Source organism: Moschus berezovskii, chromosome 23, assembly GCF_049115385.1.
Source record: "Moschus berezovskii isolate FMDL1 chromosome 23, NW_MosBer_1.0, whole genome shotgun sequence".
In the NCBI taxonomy this organism is placed as follows: domain Eukaryota; kingdom Metazoa; phylum Chordata; class Mammalia; order Artiodactyla; family Moschidae; genus Moschus; species Moschus berezovskii.
In genome coordinates, this window is record NC_142482.1 from 36,218,261 (window position 1) to 36,240,209 (window position 21,949).

Here is a 21,949-nt window from a genome sequence, read left to right on the forward strand (position 1 = left end):
ATAAAAATGGCCAATGGACTTGAGTAAACTTTTCTCCAAAGATCTATAAATAGCTAATAAACATATGAAAAGATGTTCAACATGACTCATCATTAGGAAAATGCAAATTAAAACCACAATGAGATGTCACTTAACAGTCATTAAGATGGCTATTAGTTAAAACAAAAACACAAACAAAATAACAAGTATTGTGCCTTGCTGGTAGGAATGTAAAATGGTGCAGCCACTTTGGAAGTGGTATGGCAGTTCCTCGCAACATTAAACATTGGTGTACCATATAATTTTGACCATTCCATTTCTGGGTTTATACCTGAAATAACTGAAAGCAGGGACTCAAACAGATATTTGTATATCCATGGTCATAGCAGCATTATTATAAGCCAAAAAGTAGAGGTAGACCAAGCATTCATCACAGATGAATGAACAAAATGTGCAAATCCATACCATGGATGAACCCTGAAGACATTAAGAGGTTCAGGGTTTCCCTGAAGCTGTTTAGGAAGCTCGTAAGAGAAGTAAGCCAGCTACAAAAGGATAAATATTATATGATTCCACTTAAATGAGATACCTATGTTGCCACATGCAGAGACATAAAGTAAAATGGTGGTGGTCAGGATCTGTGGGCAGGAAAAATGGGGAGTTAGTGTTTAATGGGTATGGAGTTTCAGTTTGGGAAGACAAAAATGTCCCAGAAACAGACAGTGGTGGTGACTACACAACAATGTTAATTATTTAATGCCACTGAACTGCACAATTAAATATGGCTAAAATGGTGAATTTTATATTACACAAATTTAACTACAATTTAAAAACTGATGGGATGGGGGAGATGTTTCTTTGTTTTTAATGAGGAATTTTAGAGCCTCCTGTCTCCTCTTTTGTCAGATGATGGTACTAGAGCTCAGAAAGGTTAAATGATTTTTTTCAAGGTTCTAAAACCAGATGAAGTAATGCAAAACCAAAAATGAAAATAAGGCTCAACATTGCCTTGCTGTTCTGTGGAGAGTGGGTCTGTCCCCTTGTTTCTGTGAGTGCATGTGCCCGAGTGTAACCATGAGTCCTCTGTGCTCTCTAGTCCCTGGTCACCTCTCCACTCCACTCACCTTCTCCCTACAAGACAGCGCACAGAAATCTGCCGCTCCCCAGACACATCCTGCTACTTCTTATCTCCAGCCTCCAGACCTGGAGGTAGACCTCTATAATTTCATCCAGAAGACCTTTCTACCCTATTCGAGCAGGGAAGCACTTGCTCAGTCTTCAAAAGCCAGGTCATCCCCCTTTCTCTGTGAAGCTTTAGCTGGTGTCCCCTCACCCTGAAACGAGCTGTCTCCTTTTTCTCCACCCACTGGACTGTGAATTTTTGCTTGAGTACTTATCTCCACAATGTTTGGTATCTTGTGGTATTTTCTATCTCCACTCCCTCCTCATTGAAGCCAAATGAGATGGGATTCAGGGGAACCAATGGAAGAGCTTAATGGAAAGGCTTCATACCCAAAGCCGTACCATCTCCTAAACACATCACAACCATGCTAATGCTAAGCCCCTCCTCTCCTGGGCAATACCATCATCTCAGTCTGGTTCCACTTTAAATTTCTCTGTGATGGCTTTCTCAGGCTCTTGAAAAACTACCCTTAGAGGGAATTTCCACCAAGTCAGTTAGACAAAATTCCATGAGTTAGACCGGCTATATGAATAGGCAGGCAGTAAACAGGATTACAGTGACACCAAAAATCTTCCTTTTACAATTTCTTTATCCTGTTAAAATGATTTAGTGTTTTTTTTATAAAAGACTGCAGAATATATTCATCAAGGTACAACTCAAATTTCTGGGGCTGTGTCTGCTGGCAGTGCACCTCTAGACCTGCCTCAATAAATTGACAGCACTTACTTGTAATTTGCAGCTTCCATTTGCATGCAAATAATTAATGTGCTAAAGTCCATAAAATTGATTTTTCTCTTAAGTTAAATATTCCACCTACAATCTTGCTAGTGTGTCAATTAATGAAGTTTTACTATATTCAGTCAATAAACATTTATTGAGCCAAGTACTGTGCTAAGCCCCGAGGATAAAATGATAAGTAACATAATTCCCTGCTCTCAGGAAGCTCACTATCTAGAAGAAACCAACATAAAAGCCAATTCTTATAATATTGCATATGCTTGTTTCTTTTCTCAGAAGGGCAAAATCTGGATGTTTACGAGAGAAGATAGAAAAGATAAAAGCTAAAAGAGTATACTTAGAAATACTTCCCAGATCATGATCCTGCTTACAGAAAATGTAATTACTTGACTTTTAAAAAGAAATCACGCAATCTTTTAATACTCTGAACCAAACTGTCTACTCAACATGATCTCATGTTATTAAAGCCCTTACCTGGAAATCAAATATCATCAAAATCTATAAACAATAACTGGACACCCATCCATTTAATAATGTAACTGGGTTCTTTATCATTTCAAGAAGGTGGACTGTTCACAATTAATGATCTCTGTTCAGCATAACAACATTTGTCCAAATCAGTAAGCATCTTTAAAAATCTAAACAAATATTTTGGGGGAAAAAAATTAAAATTCCTTTTATTTTGGTGGAAAATGACACAGGACTCATAAACTTCTGAATGGGACACATGCTCGCCCCAAGAGGCAATTGTCATAAATCTTCAGAAGAAACTCCTGCTTCAACACCATCCCCTGATACACACTCACCCTACATATTCATCCACCTATATTCTCCACCTCTACTCTGACTGGAGTCACATGAAAACCTCAGTGCAGTCCAAGTTCAAATTCCTCAAGACAATTGTAGTCACAGGGTCCAATAAAAGATCCACACCTAGATCACCTCTGAGACATTTGCCCTGGGTAAGTTAGGCCTCCTGCACCAAAACTGAAAATCAGGTGTTCCTTACATGACACCCAGGAAACCTCTGCAAGATTCAGGAAGAGAGCATAGTAAACCCTGCTGCTAGTAAAATCCAAGATCTAAAAGTGGCCAAGTTGATGTCAAATTTGTAATTTGTAATTGGTGACTTAATGAATTTGTTTTTCACAGAATTTAACTCAGCAAGCCAGCCCACAATCACAACTGCACAAGTAAATTCAGGTTAAATTTTTTTTTTTTTTTGCTGGCTTTCATTTGGTTTGAAAGCTGAGTGGTCACCAGAGTGGTGAGACCTGACCAGACCTCAAATAATGAGGATACAGCTTGTATTCCTATTTTAATTTGAAGCATCATTATTGGTGTAAAAAGAATCTCCTTTGACATTTGTATTCAGACAAGGCTGGAAACAGCATCTGAACACATAATCATATCCCAGTGTGTTTCTGTCTCTCAAAAGCCGAACCGTCTGCCTTAACACTTTCACAGACTCCTCCAGGCCCGCTTCAAACAGACAAAACACTCCTCCTAAAACTCAAAGAAACATCGTGACACCTTTGTAATAGGCCTATTTCCCAAGGGGGGGATAAAAGGACAAGGCAAATTAAGGGAAATGCAGAATATAAACTTGAAACCTACTGTCAATAAAACCCAAAACAAACTCGAAGCGGAGGTGAAGAAAGCAGGGGGAGGAAAAGCAATGTTAAATGGTCATCTTTCTTCTCCTTTTATTTGAGGAAGTTAAGTTTGCACAGCTCCTTACAAGCTGTCTTTGGCTAAAATCACTATTAATGAGCTTTGACATTTGAAATTTAACTGAACATGAGCTAACAGCTTCCAGCACTGCACCACCCATGATGCCAACTGGAAATATTTTGCTAGGGCCTAACAGTGTGTTTATTGAAAAGACACAGCTTTCAAGAGAAAGTGTTTATAGCAACCACTTTACCTGCTATCCCTGCCCTGTGATGTCTGTTTGGTTTCAGGATTTAGGAGGTCCCCTTGAACTCCTCCTAGTCACGGCTCTAATTGTTTTCAAGTCTAGCAGGAACACATTAATGAAGCTCTTTGCTCTATAGTAACCTGGATTGTAAGGACGGGTCTGAGAATGTGGAGTTATGACAAAGGAGCAGGCCATGAGGGAAAAAAAAAAGTCAGCCCTTTCAAAAGGCAAGATGAAAATACTTGTGTTGTTGGCAAGGCCATTAAAACAAACCTCTTCCAAATCAATGAGACTGGGAAGATGGCCTGCGTTCTTAGCTAAAATCATGGTTCATTGAATGAGAATAAATCCATCATTAACCAAGTCGTTTCCCCAAGAGATAACCCTAAAAGGAAGCTACTCTCTTTACTCTTTGCCAAAGAAGGCTTTTGGAACACTGACTTGTTGAAGAAGGGAGAATGAGGACAAATGAGCCTGACATAAATGGACATACCCAACTCCTGCACAGTCTGTCCACTGAGTCTCCAATTCCATGATGTATTCAAACAAAGCAGGATCTCTTCTGGATCTCCTGCCAAAGTCCTAAGAGCACTCTTCTATGTTCGGTGATCCTGTATGGATTCTTGACCTTAAGCATGCCCAGATGTCAATATCAGTATGAAATTCAGAACCTCCACCCTTTCCCTAAGGCTGTTGTTATGCTGGAGAATTTAGGGGTACCCTTTGCCTGAGACATTCCCCGACCCAGCTAAAGTAGAAGCAAAATTTCTAATCTAATCTGGAATGCCTCTGAGGAATGCAGACAGAAGCTTAGTTACAAAGAAAAGGAACTTCAGAATCTGTGACCTAGAAATCATACACAATGTAAAGTTTCATTTACCAAAGCAAGTTGGGCCACCTCTACAATACCAAAAACGGAAAGGCTTGAGAATGACTCCAAAGCATGATGGTAAATCAGAGGTTACCACTGGAGGAGGAGGAAGTGGGAAGGGTGGGCTCTTTGTCCAAAGATATTTTGTCATTACTAAATTTTATTTTCATAGCAAGAAAAAAACAAATATAATCAGACTCTAATTTTTTTTAAGTACCAAATAGAATCTTTGTATGTTTCCTTATTCTCACATGTTACATGACTTCTAAATTATTTCTCAAAGTTATACAATGGGCAGAATTTTCTAATAATTTGTCAATCATGAGTGCATCAGAATGTACTTTGGATAGCTATTACTTAACAAAAGGCACAGGTTGTATTATCAATTTATTTTTCATCTTAGCATATTTCCAGTTATAAACATGAAAAGGTGAAGTAAAAACTTAGTGATAAACAAGAATGATTCTATCTGGGGGAATCTGTGTAACTATAGTTATCTGTGTCTTAAGTATGTAAAAGAAAAAGAAGCAGAAGTGTAAGTAACATACAGCACTTAGCTCTGGTCCTCTAGGATCACGAGATTAGGTCTCGATGGTAGAAGATGCATCCCTGACCTTTTACATCCTCAGTCATGAAGATGATTAATGAGAAATGGTGGCAGAGGGGCGGGGGGCGGGGCGGGGGGAGCAAGTGTTAATTTCACAAGATTCACACACAGCCTCATGAACTTTCTCAAGAAGTATCTTTCAAAGTTGCACTCAGAATTGCTTTACATTGATTTTGCATATCTATCTGCCAAAATTGCTCAGTCAGTCAGTGAACAGGACAGATCAGAAGGAAGTGGAGGCTGCTGAGAGCAGCCCACCTGACAGACACCTGCAGTCTGAACAGCAAAGAAAGAGTACAATAGGTCAGTATGCTCATGGCCGTTGGCAAAGAGCACACACCTTCTGATTTTTCAATACTACCTCTGGTGGAAGTGTTATTTCTAAAAAGTAAAATCACTGAGGTTTATGCTAATGACCCAGAAGCATCCAGGAAACATTTGATTCTGCTCCCCAGAGTCAGTCAAAAAGTCAGAAAAGCCTTTGCTCTGTTCTAGAAGATAGCATCCAAAACAAACATGGCTTGGTATTTTAAGGACAATGGTTTGGATGCCCAGAAAATCAACTCCTACATTATCCCTCATCCCCCCACCAAGAAAAATAGAAGATGAGAAGTCTGGTCCAGGAATGAAATCTGGAAATGTCATTTATTCAAAAGATAGCAGGGTAGCACCTACTAATGTCAGGTGTCAAGCTGGGTGCCCAAACTGCCCCCCAGGGCACATTATCTAGAAGAAAACGAGTATCAGAGCAAGTACCAGGTACAGTGGTGGGTACAGGGGCTGTTGGAGTATCACCAAAGAACTCCAGCCACAGGATCAAAAAGCACTCCAGGGATGAGGCAAGGCATGCACCCAGCACAGTCCCTGACTCAGTGGTTTCCTTATTCTCTCAGATCCTCCCCATTTGGGGAGCACTCTCAACTGATCTGTATTTGAAAAACATCAAAATAAAAACCAAACCGATTGAAACTTTGGGGTAGAAGGCATGAGGCTTGAAGGAATGACAAACACAACAACAATAATGGTAAATACCAATTGAATATTATTCATCAGATACTGGACACTGCGCTGCAGTAACCCTGTTAGAACCTCACAACCACCGTGTGAGGTATCTATCTTATCATCCCATTTACAGATGAGAAAACTGAGACGTGCAGAGAAGGCAAGAAGGATGCTCGAGGACAAAGCACGAGGCAGGGGTGGGACCAGGGCTCACTGCTCTGTGTCCAGACGTGAGGCACCTGTGCTTTAAAGAACAACCTAGGGCAGTACAAACAGAGTCTCAAGAATGGCACAGTTTTCAGAAATCCAAAATGATGGGGAAAATATAACCCCAGAAACAGAGCTCCACCAATCAAAAGTTGTAACCAATCACTTTTCTCCCGTCATGGGGAAAAAGTTCTTTTTCTTTAGCTCTTTTTTCCTGAAAATGTAGACTTGCAATACCTCTGATTCTGTGGAAGGCCCTTGGGTCCTCAAATCTTAGCAATCATTTTAACTTAACAGTTGAAGAAAAAAAAAAGGCTTTGGAAGGCAGCAGCATGCATTCAAATCCCAACTTCACCACTTACTCACTGTGTGACCTTGGCAGTCACATAATTTCCTTGAAGTTCAGTTCCTCAACCATAAAATGAAGATTCTTCAAGGGCCATTATAAAGTATATAGTTAACTAATATATACAAAGACCAACTCAGTGCCTGACCTATAACAGGGATTTACTTCTTGCTTTTCTCATACTTTTCCTTAAACAAGAACAAGAAGATAGATTTCAGTTGTTGCATCACTATTTGTGGCAAAAAAAAAAAAAAAGTGAAATCATCTTTTTGGGATGATGAAAATGCTCTATAACTTGATTTTGAGTGTGAGCTTCATGGTACATACATGCCAATGAACAATATACTTAAGATCTGTACATTTTGTTCTATGTAATTTATATGTCATACTATGTCAAAAGACAAATATTTGACAAATAAATATTACTTTTAAATTTAGTATATCAAATATATTAATTGTGTGAGCAAGCAAAATTATACAACATATATTTTATGGTGCCAAGCTAAAAACTGCTAAAAACCAAAAAAAATAATGCACTACATATTTTTCTGCTAGCCCTAAAATTTCATTCCTCTGCCTTGCTCCCACTTCAATCAATCCTGCGGAAATTTACAGGAATTATCATGTCATTGCTCTATTCTGCAAGTAACATGTTACAGCCAACCACCACTTCCATACAACAATGGAATCCACACTGATACAGCGGTTGCAACAATTGAGTAGCACTCTAGTACTTTCAGAGGGTTTTCACATCTGCAGACTCATTTAAATTTAAAAACCTAGGTGGGAGGGGGGTTCAAGATGGCGAACACATGTACATCTGGGGCGGATTCATGTCAATGTATGGCAAAACCAATACAATATTGTAAAGTAATTAGCCTCCAATTAAAATAAATAAATTTTTAAAAAATACTAAAGAAAAAGATGCAATAAGAAATAAAGGAATAAAATATTATTTAAAATTATAACTGAGTGGCTAAGAAAAAAAAAAAAAAAAACCTTTGCAGAAAAATGCTGTGAAGCACTAGTGTCTTCATGTACATGAGGACAATGACGGCTCTGAGAAATCAAGCCTTGGAACTCTCAGTAAGATGGCCAGAGACTAGAAACCACAATTTCCAACAATACTCATCTCTTACCATTACTCAGATGCCTTTGACAGAGGAAAAGATGGCAAAACAGGTCCTCCAACCTGTGCCAACTAAAGATGACCCTGTCCAGCGCTGACTACTGAGAGCCAACGTCATAAAGCCAGGAAGTCAAATTGTTAAACTCCTCTGGCCATCCAGAGGATGGATTCTGCCTACAGTATATGTCTCTGCTCGTTCCAGAGCTGATTTTGAGGAACAATATTTTTATATCCAACATGATTCCTCTCAAAGGATAGTATTAATGCCATAGGTCTAACCCAGTCTTCAGGCTTCTGGCCCTGAAACCATTTTACCTTCTACAAACACTTTATGAGGGTTAAAAAAAAAAAAACTAGGTTTTTCCAGGTCAAATAAAAAGCAAAAATTCATAATTAAAGCCATGATCTTTTAGACAAAAAAAAAAAAAAAACCCTGTTTTCCTTTCTTTTCTTTTCCCTCTGAAAAATGTCCTTCAAGACTAAATGAACCAATTAAAGAGTCTGTTATCATGAAGTAGAATTCAGTGGATGCAGCAAAACTGAGTAAAAGCAATTATATTCCTGCCTCTCCAAATAAAGTGTATATAGGTGTTTGTGAAAAAACTATGTATGTGGGCACTCCTTCAGGGGTGTGTGTCGGGGTGGGAGGCAAGACCGTTATTACAGAATTGAATTCATATATCTATCACAAAACAGCAATAATACCATATTATAATGACATATTTCCTCTTATCTAGAGGAATCTCATGATATTTGCTTTGTACCTTTTACACTTGAATTGTCATTATTTACAGACAAAGTGGGAGACTAATTAAGGCCTTTAATTTCACCTTAGACATTAAAAAAAAAAAAAGACTTAACAATCCCAATCAGACCATTAGAAAAGTTTAAGGGAAAAAAACAAAATCTATGGCTACATGTATGAAATTCTCCAGAACAGCTCAAGGCCTATGTTAATTTTTTTTTAAAGGGGAGATGTAAAGGAGAGAGAGAGTGACGAGGAAAGAAAATGGAGAGAAAGGAAGAGAGGGGGAGGGAGGAAGGAGTACAAAGGGAGGGAAGCAAAGGGAGCCAGCATCTCGCTCATCCATCCACGCACCTTGCAGCCGCTATTATTGTTATTTATCTATTTCCTCCCCTTTGGAGTCAGATCCTTTTTTCTCATTTAGTCCAACAGAGATTGTCCTCCTGGAGTGACCTTTTATTCTTTCCTTTTCCTTCACCCCTCCAGGCTATTGCCCTCATGCCAGTAACTAGATAACACACTCTATCAAAGATTTTTTTTTAAAAAAATTCATTGGGAAGGCAGTAGGACTGCTAGTGGCATCAATCGTGGGCTGACACGGGCCGGGGTCAACCATTTATCTTGGCGCGTCTGTAGCCTGTGGTTACTGGGCTGCCATCTTGACTTGCAGACGTCACCTCCCAGCCTGAGAACATCTGCTCCCGAGTCCTTTTCTTCCCTTGTTTGGCCTGTTTCTTTGTTCTATTCCAGTAGACATCTCTTCAAACAAAATCAAGGTGGGGATGAGTGAAGCCCCACCCTTTTATCAGAGCCTTTCCAAATTCCAGGGTCAGGGAAACAGTTATAGGCTGGGAAAAGAATCTTGCTTTGGGGGTGGGCAACTTTTTCAAAATAAAACTGAAACACTTTTTTGTTCCTTAGGAAACCCAGCTAAGCCCATAAAGTTAAACTAAACTCACAGAGTGTTGCTCTAATTCCACTAGACAGGAGATTTTAATGAAACATTTCCTTTGATTAATTCATGCTACTCCATCCTTTTCCCATCCTGTCTTCTCTTCACCCCTCACATACCATTTGCAATCATGTTTAGTCACTTATTCAGGATGCAGTATCATGGTGAAGAGGAAGTTTCACATCCCAGCCATGGGGCCTTGGATAAGCCTCTCAACTTTCAGAAGCATCATTTCCTGATCTGCAAAATGGAGCTAATGTCTACTCAATGTGCTTTGAAAATAACATGTACAAAATAGTCATATGCCATATGCCCATCACATACAACAGGTCCATATACTGAAGCAAATATTTATTTTTTAAAGCTAATGAATAGTCATTTAGTTGGACAGGCAATGGGATTTGGTGGGGTACCGAGCACGGTCCAACTCTTAAATAAAAATCATCACCTCCTATTTTTATGCCATTATAACCATTTATTTGAGTCTCCAAGAATTCCATTATAAAATGCAAATATATAATACCTAGAGATTTTTGGATTTTATGAACTTAAATAGAACTTGAATAAGAAAGTAAGACACAAATTGAAAAAAAAAAGAGGGAAGCTCAAAGGAAAATTTTATATAGAGACCATTTTTAATCTAAACCCCGGATGCCTCATGTTCCTATAAATTCAAATAGATGTGAAACGTAGTCATCCTTTTCACAGCATTTATACTCTGTGTGAAATACTAAACTATGAGAGAGTCCCAGGTTAAAAACTACCTTCATCCTTAAAAATCCCACTAGTAGATTCCACTTTCAAAGGTAACCTATATCAAATAGTCTTCAACTTTTGTTAAAAAACAAAAGTAAGTTGAGAGCAGTTGAAGGTGGGAGATGGGTACATGGCATTTATTATGTTATTCTCTCTACTTTATATTTGAAATTGTCTATTTTAAAAGTTAAAGAAAAACAGGCCCCAATAAATATATTACCTTCAATAGGCCAATCGTACTGTTCTTCCAACTGTGTCTTCGAAGTGTGTAACACGGTAAAGAGCTGGGTCAGTTTTCTGGGATGCTGATTACTGATAAGGATGATTTCTTAGGACAAAACAAAATCTTAAATATTGTCTCAAATGATGTACTTTATGGATAGATGTATAATCATAAATATATCACCCCACACATTGCCAAAATTGAACTTACGACCCTTTCAAATTTATTCATTCAACATACAGAGAAAGCCTTCTAATTACTTCCCTAAAGTATCATACTTGTACACTCAATACCTGCAGACACTGAAATCAGGAGTGTTCACCTCTCTCCAGCTTGAAGGTTGTGAGGTGGAGGAGCTGGGAAAGCCTCCCTGGCTCATGACTTCACTGGCCAACATTCCTTTGGCCAGGATCAGAGCAACTGAATGCTGAAACTATAGATCTTTTTTGTCTCTTTTTATTATCTTGTTTTACATTTTCTACTCTAAGTATGTATCCTAAGGTGAAAAGGTATTTTGTCTTGTTTTGGTTTGTATACTAAGCACTTCAATGGAGCAGCCAAAATATTAGGAAGACAGAAACTGGAATTAGGTGCATTGTGATATTGGGAAGTGCCTAAAAATTATGACCCTTGTGTGTCCCCCACAATAGCACCCATCATCCCTAACTTAGCTTATAAGACACATTGCCTCAAGATTTCTCTGTTGGTCCAGTAGCTAAGACTCCATGCTCCCAATGTAGGGAGCCCTGGTTCGATCCCTGGTCAGAGAACTAGATCCCCCATGATGCAATTAACCGTTTGAGTGCTATGACTAAAAGATCCCACATGCCACAGTGAAGATCAGAGATCCCAAGTCCCGCAACTAAGACCCGGTGTAGCTGAATAAATAAATATTAAAAAAATAATAATAAAGAAAATAAAAAGAACTTGAAAAGATTTTTTTAAAAAAATAAAAGCAAAAAAAAAGCCTCATTTTCCAGAAAATTCAAAAAAGGAAAATTAAGCTGAATGTTCTGGAACTACAGGTTTAGTCTCCAGTTACTTCACTAAGATAATAAGCATGGCAAAAAAAACTGCAGTGTTCTCTCTGTACTGCAGAAATTAGTCATTTCTACTAAATATTGCCCACATTATCAAAACTTAATGAAACAGTTCAGAAAGATATCATGAAAATCACCTGTCAAGCAGATCTCTATTTCTTCCTTTCATTTATTTATTTATGTATTTATTTGTGGCTGTACTAACTAGGTCTTCATTGCTCCATGTGGACTTTCTCTAGTTGTGGCAAGAAGGGGCTATTCTCTAGTTGCAGTGCACAGGTTTCTCATGACTTTTCCTGTTGTAGGGCATGGGCTCTAGGGCGTGCTGGCTCAGTAACTGTGGCTCACAGGCTTAGCTGCTCCACAACATGTGGAATTTTCACAGAACAGAAATCGAACCCATGCCCCCGCACTGGCAGGCAGATTCTTAACACTGGATCTCCAGAGAAGTCCCAGATCTCTATTTCTGTAACCCTCAGGAAAACACAGTTGGCAAATGGCAAAACTATTATTGTTTGGAAGGCCAGATGCCTTCCTCTGAACTTGGAAGGCCTTTCTGAGTAAACCACTCCTTGTATAATTTATGTCTTTGGTAAGAGTAGGATGCTTCTGTGTTCCCCAATGTCTCCAGTCTCAATGATAGTTTCTGAAAGTTTCACAATGAAAGTTTTGAGACCTGGTTTCTATCTGGTGGGCTTCCCTGATGGCTCAACAGGTGAAGAATCTGCTTGCAATGCAGGAGACACAGGAGACGTGAGTTCAATCCCAGAGTTAGGAAGATCTCCTGGAGAAGCAAATGGTAACCCACTCCAGTATTCTTGCCTGAAAAATCCCACGGACAAAAGAGCCTGGTGGGCTACAGTCCATGCGGTTGCAAAGAGTCAGACACGACTGAGCAACTTAGCACACATTCTATCTGGTGATCATCAGCTTTAATGATGTTCACTCATGTATTCATTCAATAAACTTTTATTTCTATAGTAGTTATAAAATATAAATATCAAGCCCCCACCAGCATAAACAAACACAAGTCCACATAAGAGCATGTTCAGTGAAATCACTGTCAGAGCAGGAGGGTAGAGGAAGCAGAAAATCTCACTAGAAGATCTAGAACACTAGTGGTAAGGTAATGCCCACAAGAAGGCCGGGGTTGAAGGTGCCATAGTGGGAGAGGGGGTAGAAGTAGACCCATGCTCCCAGCCAAGGTTGAAGCTTTAGAGGTACATTTTCATATACTCGTACTTTCTCCACTACCCAAAGATCCACTTCCACAAATTTATACTGTAACTTCACCTATTTTTTTTGAGAATTGCTTATAAAAGAGCACAGCTTTCCTTGCTTATTTCTTGAAATTATTTTCAAAAAAAATTATTAATTTAGTAATATTGCTAAGTGACTATTCTATTATTATTAAAATTATTATTTTAGTAATAGTACAGGCTCTGGAATTCTTCTGTTCTTGAATCTCTGCTCTGCCACTTGCCTGCTGTGAGTCCTGAAACAAACTACAGAACCTCTCTGAGCCTTTATGAATCTGCAAATTGGAGATGGTAGAGACTTCCCTGGTGTTTCAGTGGATAAGACTCTTTGTTCTTAACGCAAGGGGAATGGATTCAATCCCTGGTCAGGAAACTAAGATCCTGCATGTCCACGGCACAGCCAAACAAACAAACAAACAAAATTGGAGATAGCAACAGTAACCATGTCACAGCTCTGTTCTGAGGATTGAACGGGTAGTTCAAATAAAGGACTTCACTCAGTCCCTGACGAGAAGTCAGTGTTCAGTCAATGTTACCTCCTTCCCTCAGCACTGCTTCTTTCAGGAAAACACAGAGTGTATCACCCTAGATGGTATCATGCCTACTACTGAAATTCCTTATTACGTTTTTCTTTGGTCTTCCCCCAAACAGCAATTATAAACTTGGCTGTTTCATTTTAACATTTAAAAACAATTTATCTATCCAGATGAAATGGTGAATTCTAAAAGCAGAAGAAAGTGAAAGTGTTAGTTGCTCAGCCAAGTCCAACTCTTTGACATTCTATGGACTGTAGCCCGCCAGGCTCCTCTGTCCATGGAATTCTCCAGGCAAGAATAATGAAGTAGGTAGTCATTTCCTTCTTCAGGGGATCTTCCTGACTCAGGGACTGAAGGCGGCTCTCCTGCATTGCAGGAAGATTCTTTAAGGTCTCAGCCACCAGGGAAGCCCACAAGCAAAACAGATTCCGCAAAGGAATGAAGAACTCCTTTCTGAAACCGTGACCCCTGGACTGGATGGGATACAGGGTGAAGATGAATTGCTGTGCTGGAATGGCTCTCCAAGAAAACTACAGAATCTCCTTTTTGTGAAGCTACCAGGACAGGGAAGTTTTAGAACACTTTCACCGAGATGAGGAACTGAAAATTGTTTCCCTTGCATTTTCAAGGCACCACCCACCTCAGGCCTGGATGCTGAAGGCTTCAACCAGTATGAAGCTAGAGGACCTGAACTGTGGCCAGATTTCATGCCACTCAGCAGAGTAAGGCAATGGCAAGCCACTCCGTACTCTTGCCTGGAAAATCCCATGGATGGAGGAGCCTGGTGGACTGCAGTCCATGGGGTTGCTAGGGGTCAGACACGACTGAGTGACTTCACTTTCACTTTTTACTTTCATACATTGGAGAAGGAAATGGCAACCCACTCCAGTGTTCTTGCCTGAAGAATCCCAGGGATGGGGGAGCCTGGTGGGCTTCCGTCTATGGGGTCACACAGAGTCGGACACGACTGAAGTGACTTAGCAGCAGCAGCAGCAGCAGAGTAAGGCTTTTTTCCAGAACTGCTCCCATTGCTAGCATGCAAGGAACATTGATTAATTCCTATATAAAATGTACAGAAACCTCACACAAAGAGAGAGGCAAGCGTGTCCTCTCCCTGCACTTTTCTAGTCTGAGTTAGGAAGGTGCAACTTTGAGGGACAAGGGACCCAGTTCAAACCTTCAGTCCCTGCCCCCATGAAAATTTAAAACCAGTTTCAACCCATCCGAGAGTGGCACAAGAGGATTGCAATTTCATTCAGCATGATTTTTATTAGCCCTGCAATTTCTTAATGGGCTCCCCTGAGGGCTGGATGGTAGAACCCTGCACTGTTCATCTGGATTTGCTACAGGCAGCTTAATAAACATAACATCTGCCCCATGACAATTGTCGTAACATCCGACCAGGGTGCAGAAGGCAGAGCTAAAGGTTAACAAAAGCACTGCTCAGATGGTAGGGTGGTGGGTGGGAAGGATGCTGGAAATTGTCATCTGAAGAAAAGTAGTGCTCTCTGGGTCTGCAGTTCCTCCAGCCTGGCCAGGGTTCCCAGGAGCTGAGCAGGCAGCTGGCCGCCTCCTGCAATCAGCATGTTTTACACACCTCATCAGTGTCACCTCTCCTGACATCTCATTATGCACCAGAGGTAGAAGGGGACAGGTATGGAACACCCAAACTTTTCCTCTTCTTATTATTTCTGCGGCTCACCGTGAAGCTGGGAGTTAATTAAGTCCTATGGGACAGACAATCAGTGTCTTTTTTGCTAGGTTAAATTACATTATATACAGATGCAAAAAAAAAAAAGAGAAAGAGAGAAGAAGAAAAAAATAATCCCTCAGCTCTTTCCTGGTTAATAGAGTAACGTTAGAAATATGATGATTCCAAACTAGAAGGTGAAGTCAAAGGCTTCTTAGCATACCAGGTTTCTAATGAAGTCATATGACGAATCCACCAGGGATCTCCTTCCTCAAGGATCTCAAAGCATTTTTTAAAACACTTTTAAAAAACTTCTTGCCTCAATTCTGAAAGTTGATTGAGGGATGATGGCCAATCCTATATTACAGGTAGGAATTCCCTCAATCAGACTGGAGGAGAAGACTTCCTTAGGATTTGTAAAATCTGAAACTGAGAGGAAACCTTCACAGTTAACACAGGATCAGAGAATGTGCAGACAGACCTTTCCTTAAAATGATCTACTCCAGAATTTCCCCAGATGTTCCACATGCAGCCAAGGGGTATTACATGGAAGGAAGAAAGAAGTCAGATTCTTGTGAGCAGAGAAGTCTGGGGAAAAGTAAGTTCGACAGAGTGAAACTGCCTTCCTTTAACATATGGCTGGACTTCATGATGCCCAGCATACAAGTGAGCCTGCAGCGTTTCCCAAATGTATTAATCACAGACTCTTTTTTTCTAATGGGTTATTCTTTGTTACTAATTGTTCAGAGAACTCACATTAGAAAATGCTGACTTATCCCATTGCTCATTACAGATGAGGAAACTGGTTTTCCCGAGGACTTGCACAGAACTACACAGGTAGGTGATACCCAAGCTGGGAATTAGGACCCAGGTCATCTGCTCTCAGGCCAACCACTGGTCCCAGGCTTCTCTCTGTAACTCACGGGAATCCAGAACACCAAAGAGAATCACTTGTGCTTTCCTGTCCTCAGTGAGACGTGGGGACATTTCTCCATGTTGCCTTCAGGACCCCCAACATCAGCCCCCTCCCAGCTGCCGCTTCCTGCTGCCTCATTTCCCAGACCCGTGCCTAAGCACTGCCCCACGAACATTTGCACTTCAGCTGCAGGAGAACAGGAGCTACGTGTCAGGACTAACCTGACATCGAGCCACACTCCAGCCAGCAGTTCTCAGCCTGATATGAGCTCTAAGGGATATTTCATGAGACAAATGGCACCTATAAAATTTACAAAGTGTTGAACAGTCCTACGTTTCCACATGGATTAAATCCACACTCCTTTGTTTCTAAACCTTTGTTCCCAGGGACTCTCTTCCCCATTACTGCCTTTCAAACTTTACACTCCAGCCAAATACAATTACTTATATAATAACCATGTCTTTCCACCCCTGGGATTCTGTAAAAGTCATCTCTTCACTAGTAAACCTTTTCTCTTCTCCCCTTATCTTTTAAATCCACATAAATTCGGGTCCAGATAAAAATGGCATACCCTCCAGGGATTTCTAGGTGATGATTTTTCCACCCAGAAGATTTCTTGGCCCTCACCAATTTTCCACAGTAAAATACAAATACCTTTATTACCACATTTATTACATTTTTGTTTATAGCATAGTTATTGGGCTTTTATATCTCCCCTATTGAAGAGAATGTTCCACAAGGTAGGGGTTTCATCTTATTCATCTGTAGAATTAACCCAACCCTTTGGAAGGTGACCAAATTATTTTATCCAAGTCCTTCATAGTTTCAAAGTCTTCTGTCATCTCTCAAATGGACCATGTGACATTCCTATACTGGGACTAATACAATGCCTGGCATCCTGAGAGTGGTCAGTAAATGATATTTGAGAAGGAATGAGGATGATAATCTCTTTATCCCAGTGGAGGAGTACCTTGCCCTCTCTGCTGGCCACACTGCTGCTTTTGTTCAATGTCTTAGTAAAGTCATCGTATGATGTCCTTCGAATGCACACTCACTGGTGCCAAGAAGAAATAGAACAAAATATATTTGCTTCTGCTTGGCCATGCATACTTTTCCCCTCTGGGAAGGAAAAAAAAGTTAATTGGCACTGCTTTAAGGTGACTGGTACTGGAGCTGTGAGCCTAACAGTCCAGATCCTTGTTTTTGACATTAATTCATGGAGGGGCCTTGGTCAGTTGACTGTGTCTACCCCACCCCTTGTATACATTGGTATTCATTACACAGGGGCACTGAGAAGATTAATTAATAATTGCCAAGTGTTTGGGAAGACCCATTATGAGAAACAAACAAACAGATCATTTCTTTCCTTAGATTGCTTGTTTCCTTACTATTAGAAGAAGGTTAGAACTGAATGATGAGCCATCCCCATTGGGAGCTGGTACATCATATAAACAACTCCTGTCATTTTGAATCAGGAAGATGCACGTTACAAAAGAAACACATCACAGGTTTTGAGGTCCTGCAGGCTACTGGAGGTATGTGTGTTTTAAGTGGTCATGATGCTTTCTCGTTTGCTTGTTTGTTTGTTAAAAGCAAACACTCTATGGAATTTAAAGGGAGGTTTACCAAACGCTCTTTTCCTTTTCACTTAGCCAGATCCCTTATTGGCACCTTGTTCTCACCTCCATCAAAATTCCATGCAACAGCAATGCCTGCTGCTGTTGCTGCTAAGTCACTTCAGTCGTGTCCGACTCTGTGCGACCCCATAGACGGCAGCCCACCAGGCTCCCCCGTCCCTGGGATTCTCCAGGCAAGAACACTGGAGTGGGTTGCCATTTCCTTCTCCAATGTGTGAAAGTGAAAGTGAAGTCACTCAGCCGTGTCCGACTCTTAGCGACCCTGAGTTTATCACAAAAGATCAGTGAGGAGAATCAGAGAAAGAGCGCTTCATTTAGAGCCAGAGAAAGAAAAGCGATGCCATTGAGGCCAAACTCAGTTTGGATCAATGAGTCATGAAGAGACATTTGCTGAGGGCTTCTGGAAAGGAAACTTCCTCCTTCTGAAACTGAGCCCACAAAAGAACCTTTCCTTCACATGCAGTGTAAGTAAGGGAGCAAATAGCCCTGAATACTACTGGCAACCACCTTTTGGCCGCAGAAAAGGCAGTTGTAAGCTGAATGTGGCCCCACAGAAGGCAGAACAGAGACATGGAAAGAGCCATTTCATAAGTGAGCACAGAACTGTTGGGTCAGGCCACACCTATGACTCCTGAATGAGTTCTCCTGTCCCACGAGCCATTCTGTGAGTTGCTTTATGATTTAAGTCCATTTGAGTCATGCTCTTCTTCCCTTGTGATTGAAATCTTCATAATAAGATTTTTAAGTAAAATTATAAGAAAGAAATTAAAGCACATGAGTGTGTTGAAAAATACCTACACATGGATTCCACAGAGTTATGGATATGAATTATAGACTACAGATATAAAGATCTGCTCCACTGGAACAAATCTTCTTCATACATAATGTTCCAGAGTGATTCTCAGGAGGAAATAGACGAGATTCAGCACAGGTAGAGTTATGGGAAAAAAAGCCACATATCCCCCCACACTTCCACAGCTTTCAACAACACTGCCAAACATGATGACTAATTTCTCAGCACAGAAAATTCCACAGAAAACCTCCAGGACATAAAGGTGGGAATGGAAGCACCTCACCAATGAATGGGGAGGAAAGTGGGGAAACAGGGTCTGGAAAGAGGCTGGCTTTACCACTAACTCCCAGCAGGCTGTAAGCTCTGCCTAATGGTCCCATATCAGAGTTTCTTGCCGTCCCTGCCACTGAGAACATAAATCAGGATTATTATTCTACATGCAAATTATTCTACGTGGACTCACAGATAAGAACTAAAGGCACCATCTGGAATGCAGTGAATCAGTCACCAGGCTAAAGGTTAATGATGCAGTCATTAGTCTATAGCTAGGACTGGCTAGATTACATGCAGTAACAAACAGCCCCAAATCCTCATGGGTACAACACAAAGTCCATTATAGATGTTGGCAAGTTTCCAGGATGGACCAGCTTTCCTCTATAAGTTGGCCCCATGCCCTTGCCATTTAATCATCAAGGCAAAGGAAAAGAGAGGTCTGGAGAGTCGAGCCCTAGACATAAAATGTTTCTACCCACAAGCTAAGCAAGTGAGGTGGCCCATCACCCTTCAAAATGGTGCGAAGACACAGCCATTGCAGTACATTGAGCTCCATAGAGACAGCGCCGGACGGGCACTGGGAGACTCTGTGCCTCACGGAGGGAAAATAATTAAACATGGGCAAAGGAGATCCTAAGAAGCCGAGAGGCAAAATGTCATCATATGCATTCTTTGTGCAAACTTGCCGGGAGGAGCACAAGAAGAAGCACCCGGATGCTTCAGTCAACTTCTCAGAGTTTTCTAAGAAGTGCTCAGAGAGGTGGAAGACCATGTCTGCTAAAGAGAAAGGAAAATTTGAAGACATGGCAAAGGCGGACAAGGCTCATTACGAAAGAGAAATGAAAACTTATATCCCTCCTAAAGGGGAAACAAAAAAGAAGTTCAAGGATCCCAATGCACCCAAGAGGCCTCCTTCAGCCTTTTTCTTGTTTTGTTCTGAGTATTGTCCAAAAATCAAAGGTGAATATCCTGGCCTGTCCATTGGTGACATTGAAAAGAAACTGGGAGAGATGTGGAATAACACCACTGCGGATGACAAGCAGCCTTATGAGAAGAAGGCTGCTAAGCTGAAGGAAAAGTATGAAAAGGATATTGCTGCATACCGAGCTAAAGGGAAGCCTGATGCAGCAAAAAAGGGAGTTGTCAAGGCTGAAAAAAGCAAGAAAAAGAAGGAAGATGAGGAAGATGAAGAGGATGAGGAGGAAGAAGAAGATGATGATGATGAATAAGTTGGTTCTAGCGCAGTTTTTTTTTCTTGTCTATAAAGCATTTAACCCCCCTGTACACAACTCACTCCTTTTAAAGAAAAAAAATTGAAATGTAAAAAAAAAAAAAAAATGGTTCGAAGCCCTTCTGGGCTCAAAACAGATGAGAACTGGATAGTGGAGGAGGCTACCATGAAGCGGACTAACTGCAGAACTGCAGTACATTCTTAATTAAAAGGAAAAACTCAAAATAATGAAACTAAAACACTTTCTAACACCATACACAAAAATAAACTCAAAATGGATTAAAGATCTAAATCCAGACCAGAAAATATAAAACTCCTAGAGGAAAACATAGGCAAAACACTCTCTGACATAAATCACAGCAAGATCCTCTATGACCCACCTCCCAGAGTAATGGAAATAAAAGCAAAAATAAACAAATGGGACCTAATTAAACAAAAGCTTTTGCACAATGAAGGAAACTATAAGCAAGGTGTAAAGACAGCCTTCAGACTGAGAGAAAATAATAGCAAATGAAGCAACTGACAAAGAATTAATCTCAAAATATACAAGCAGCTCATGCAGCTCAATACCAGAAAAATAAACAACCCAATCAAAAAATGGTCCAAAGAACTAGAGAGACATTTCTCCAAAGAAGACATACAGATGGCTAAAAAACACATGAAAAGATACTAAATGTCACTCATTATCAGAGAAATGCAAATCAAAACCACAATGAGGTACCACTCACACCAGTCAGAATGACTGTTATCAAAGAGTCTACAAATAAATGCTGTAGAGGGTGTGGAGAAAAGGGAACCCTCTTACACTGTTGGTGGGAATGTAAACTAGTACAGCCACTATAGAGAACAGTGTGGAGATTCCTTAAAAAACTGGAAATAGAACTGCCATATGGCCCAGCAATCCCACTGCTGGGTGTACACACCGAGGAAACCAGAATCGAAAGAGACACATGTACTCCAATGTTCATCACAGCACGGTTTATAATAGCTAGGACACGGAAGCAAACCTAGATGCCCCCCGGTAGACGAATAGATAAGAAAGTTGTGGTACACATACTCAATGGAATAATACTCAGCTATTAAAAAGAACGCATTTGAGTCAGTTCTAATGAGGTGGATGAAACTGGAGTGAAGTATATACAGAGCGAAGTAAGCCAGAAAGAAAAACACCAATACAGTATATTAAAGCATATATGTGGAATTTAGAAACATGATGACCCTATATGCGAGACAGCAAAAGAGACACAGGTATAAAGAACAGACTTTTAGAGTCTCTGGGAGAAGGCGACGGTGGAATGAGTTGAGAGAATAGCATTGAAACATGTATATTACCATATGTGAAATAGATGACCAGTCCAAGTTCAATGCATGAAACAGGGAATTCAAAGCCAGTGCATTGGGACAACCCAGAGGGATGGAATGGGGAGGGAGGTGGGAGTGGGGTTCGGGACAGGGGGATACATGTACACCTGTGGCTGATTCATGTCAATGTGTGGTAAAAGCCACCACAATATTGTAATGTAATCAGCCTTCAATTATAATAAATAAATTAATTTTAAAAAAAGAATAAATATTCTCAAAAAATATATAGAACATCCAAATGATGGAATACTATGCAACCCCTGAAAAACTGTAAAATTATTTCATAATATCAAAATTTTACAAAATATTTAAGATGAAATGTAGATTATAAAAGTATTTTATATTTAAAAATATTCTCATTTAAAAATTTGCCTGGTGACGGTGTTCATGTGTGTGTCTTTCTGAGTGATGGGATTATAAAAATTTTCTGTGATTTTATATCTCTAATAAAAATAAATTGTTTTGTATACAGAAGAAAAAAAGGAACAACTCTGGAAAATCAGTTAAACACACATTCATCTTGGGAGGTGACTACCACTTAATTATTAGGCCC

The 21,949-nt window shown here is 40.2% G+C and overlaps 1 protein-coding gene and 1 pseudogene across 3 annotated transcripts in view; one reads left to right on the forward strand and one right to left on the reverse strand.

Annotated features, from left to right (window-relative positions):
• Window positions 1–21,949, reverse strand: part of PKHD1 (PKHD1 ciliary IPT domain containing fibrocystin/polyductin) — a 448,361-nt gene that overhangs the window by 338,825 nt on the left and 87,587 nt on the right. The window lies entirely within an intron of this gene.
• LOC129543610 (high mobility group protein B1 pseudogene) lies at window positions 19,385–20,047 on the forward strand (annotated as a pseudogene).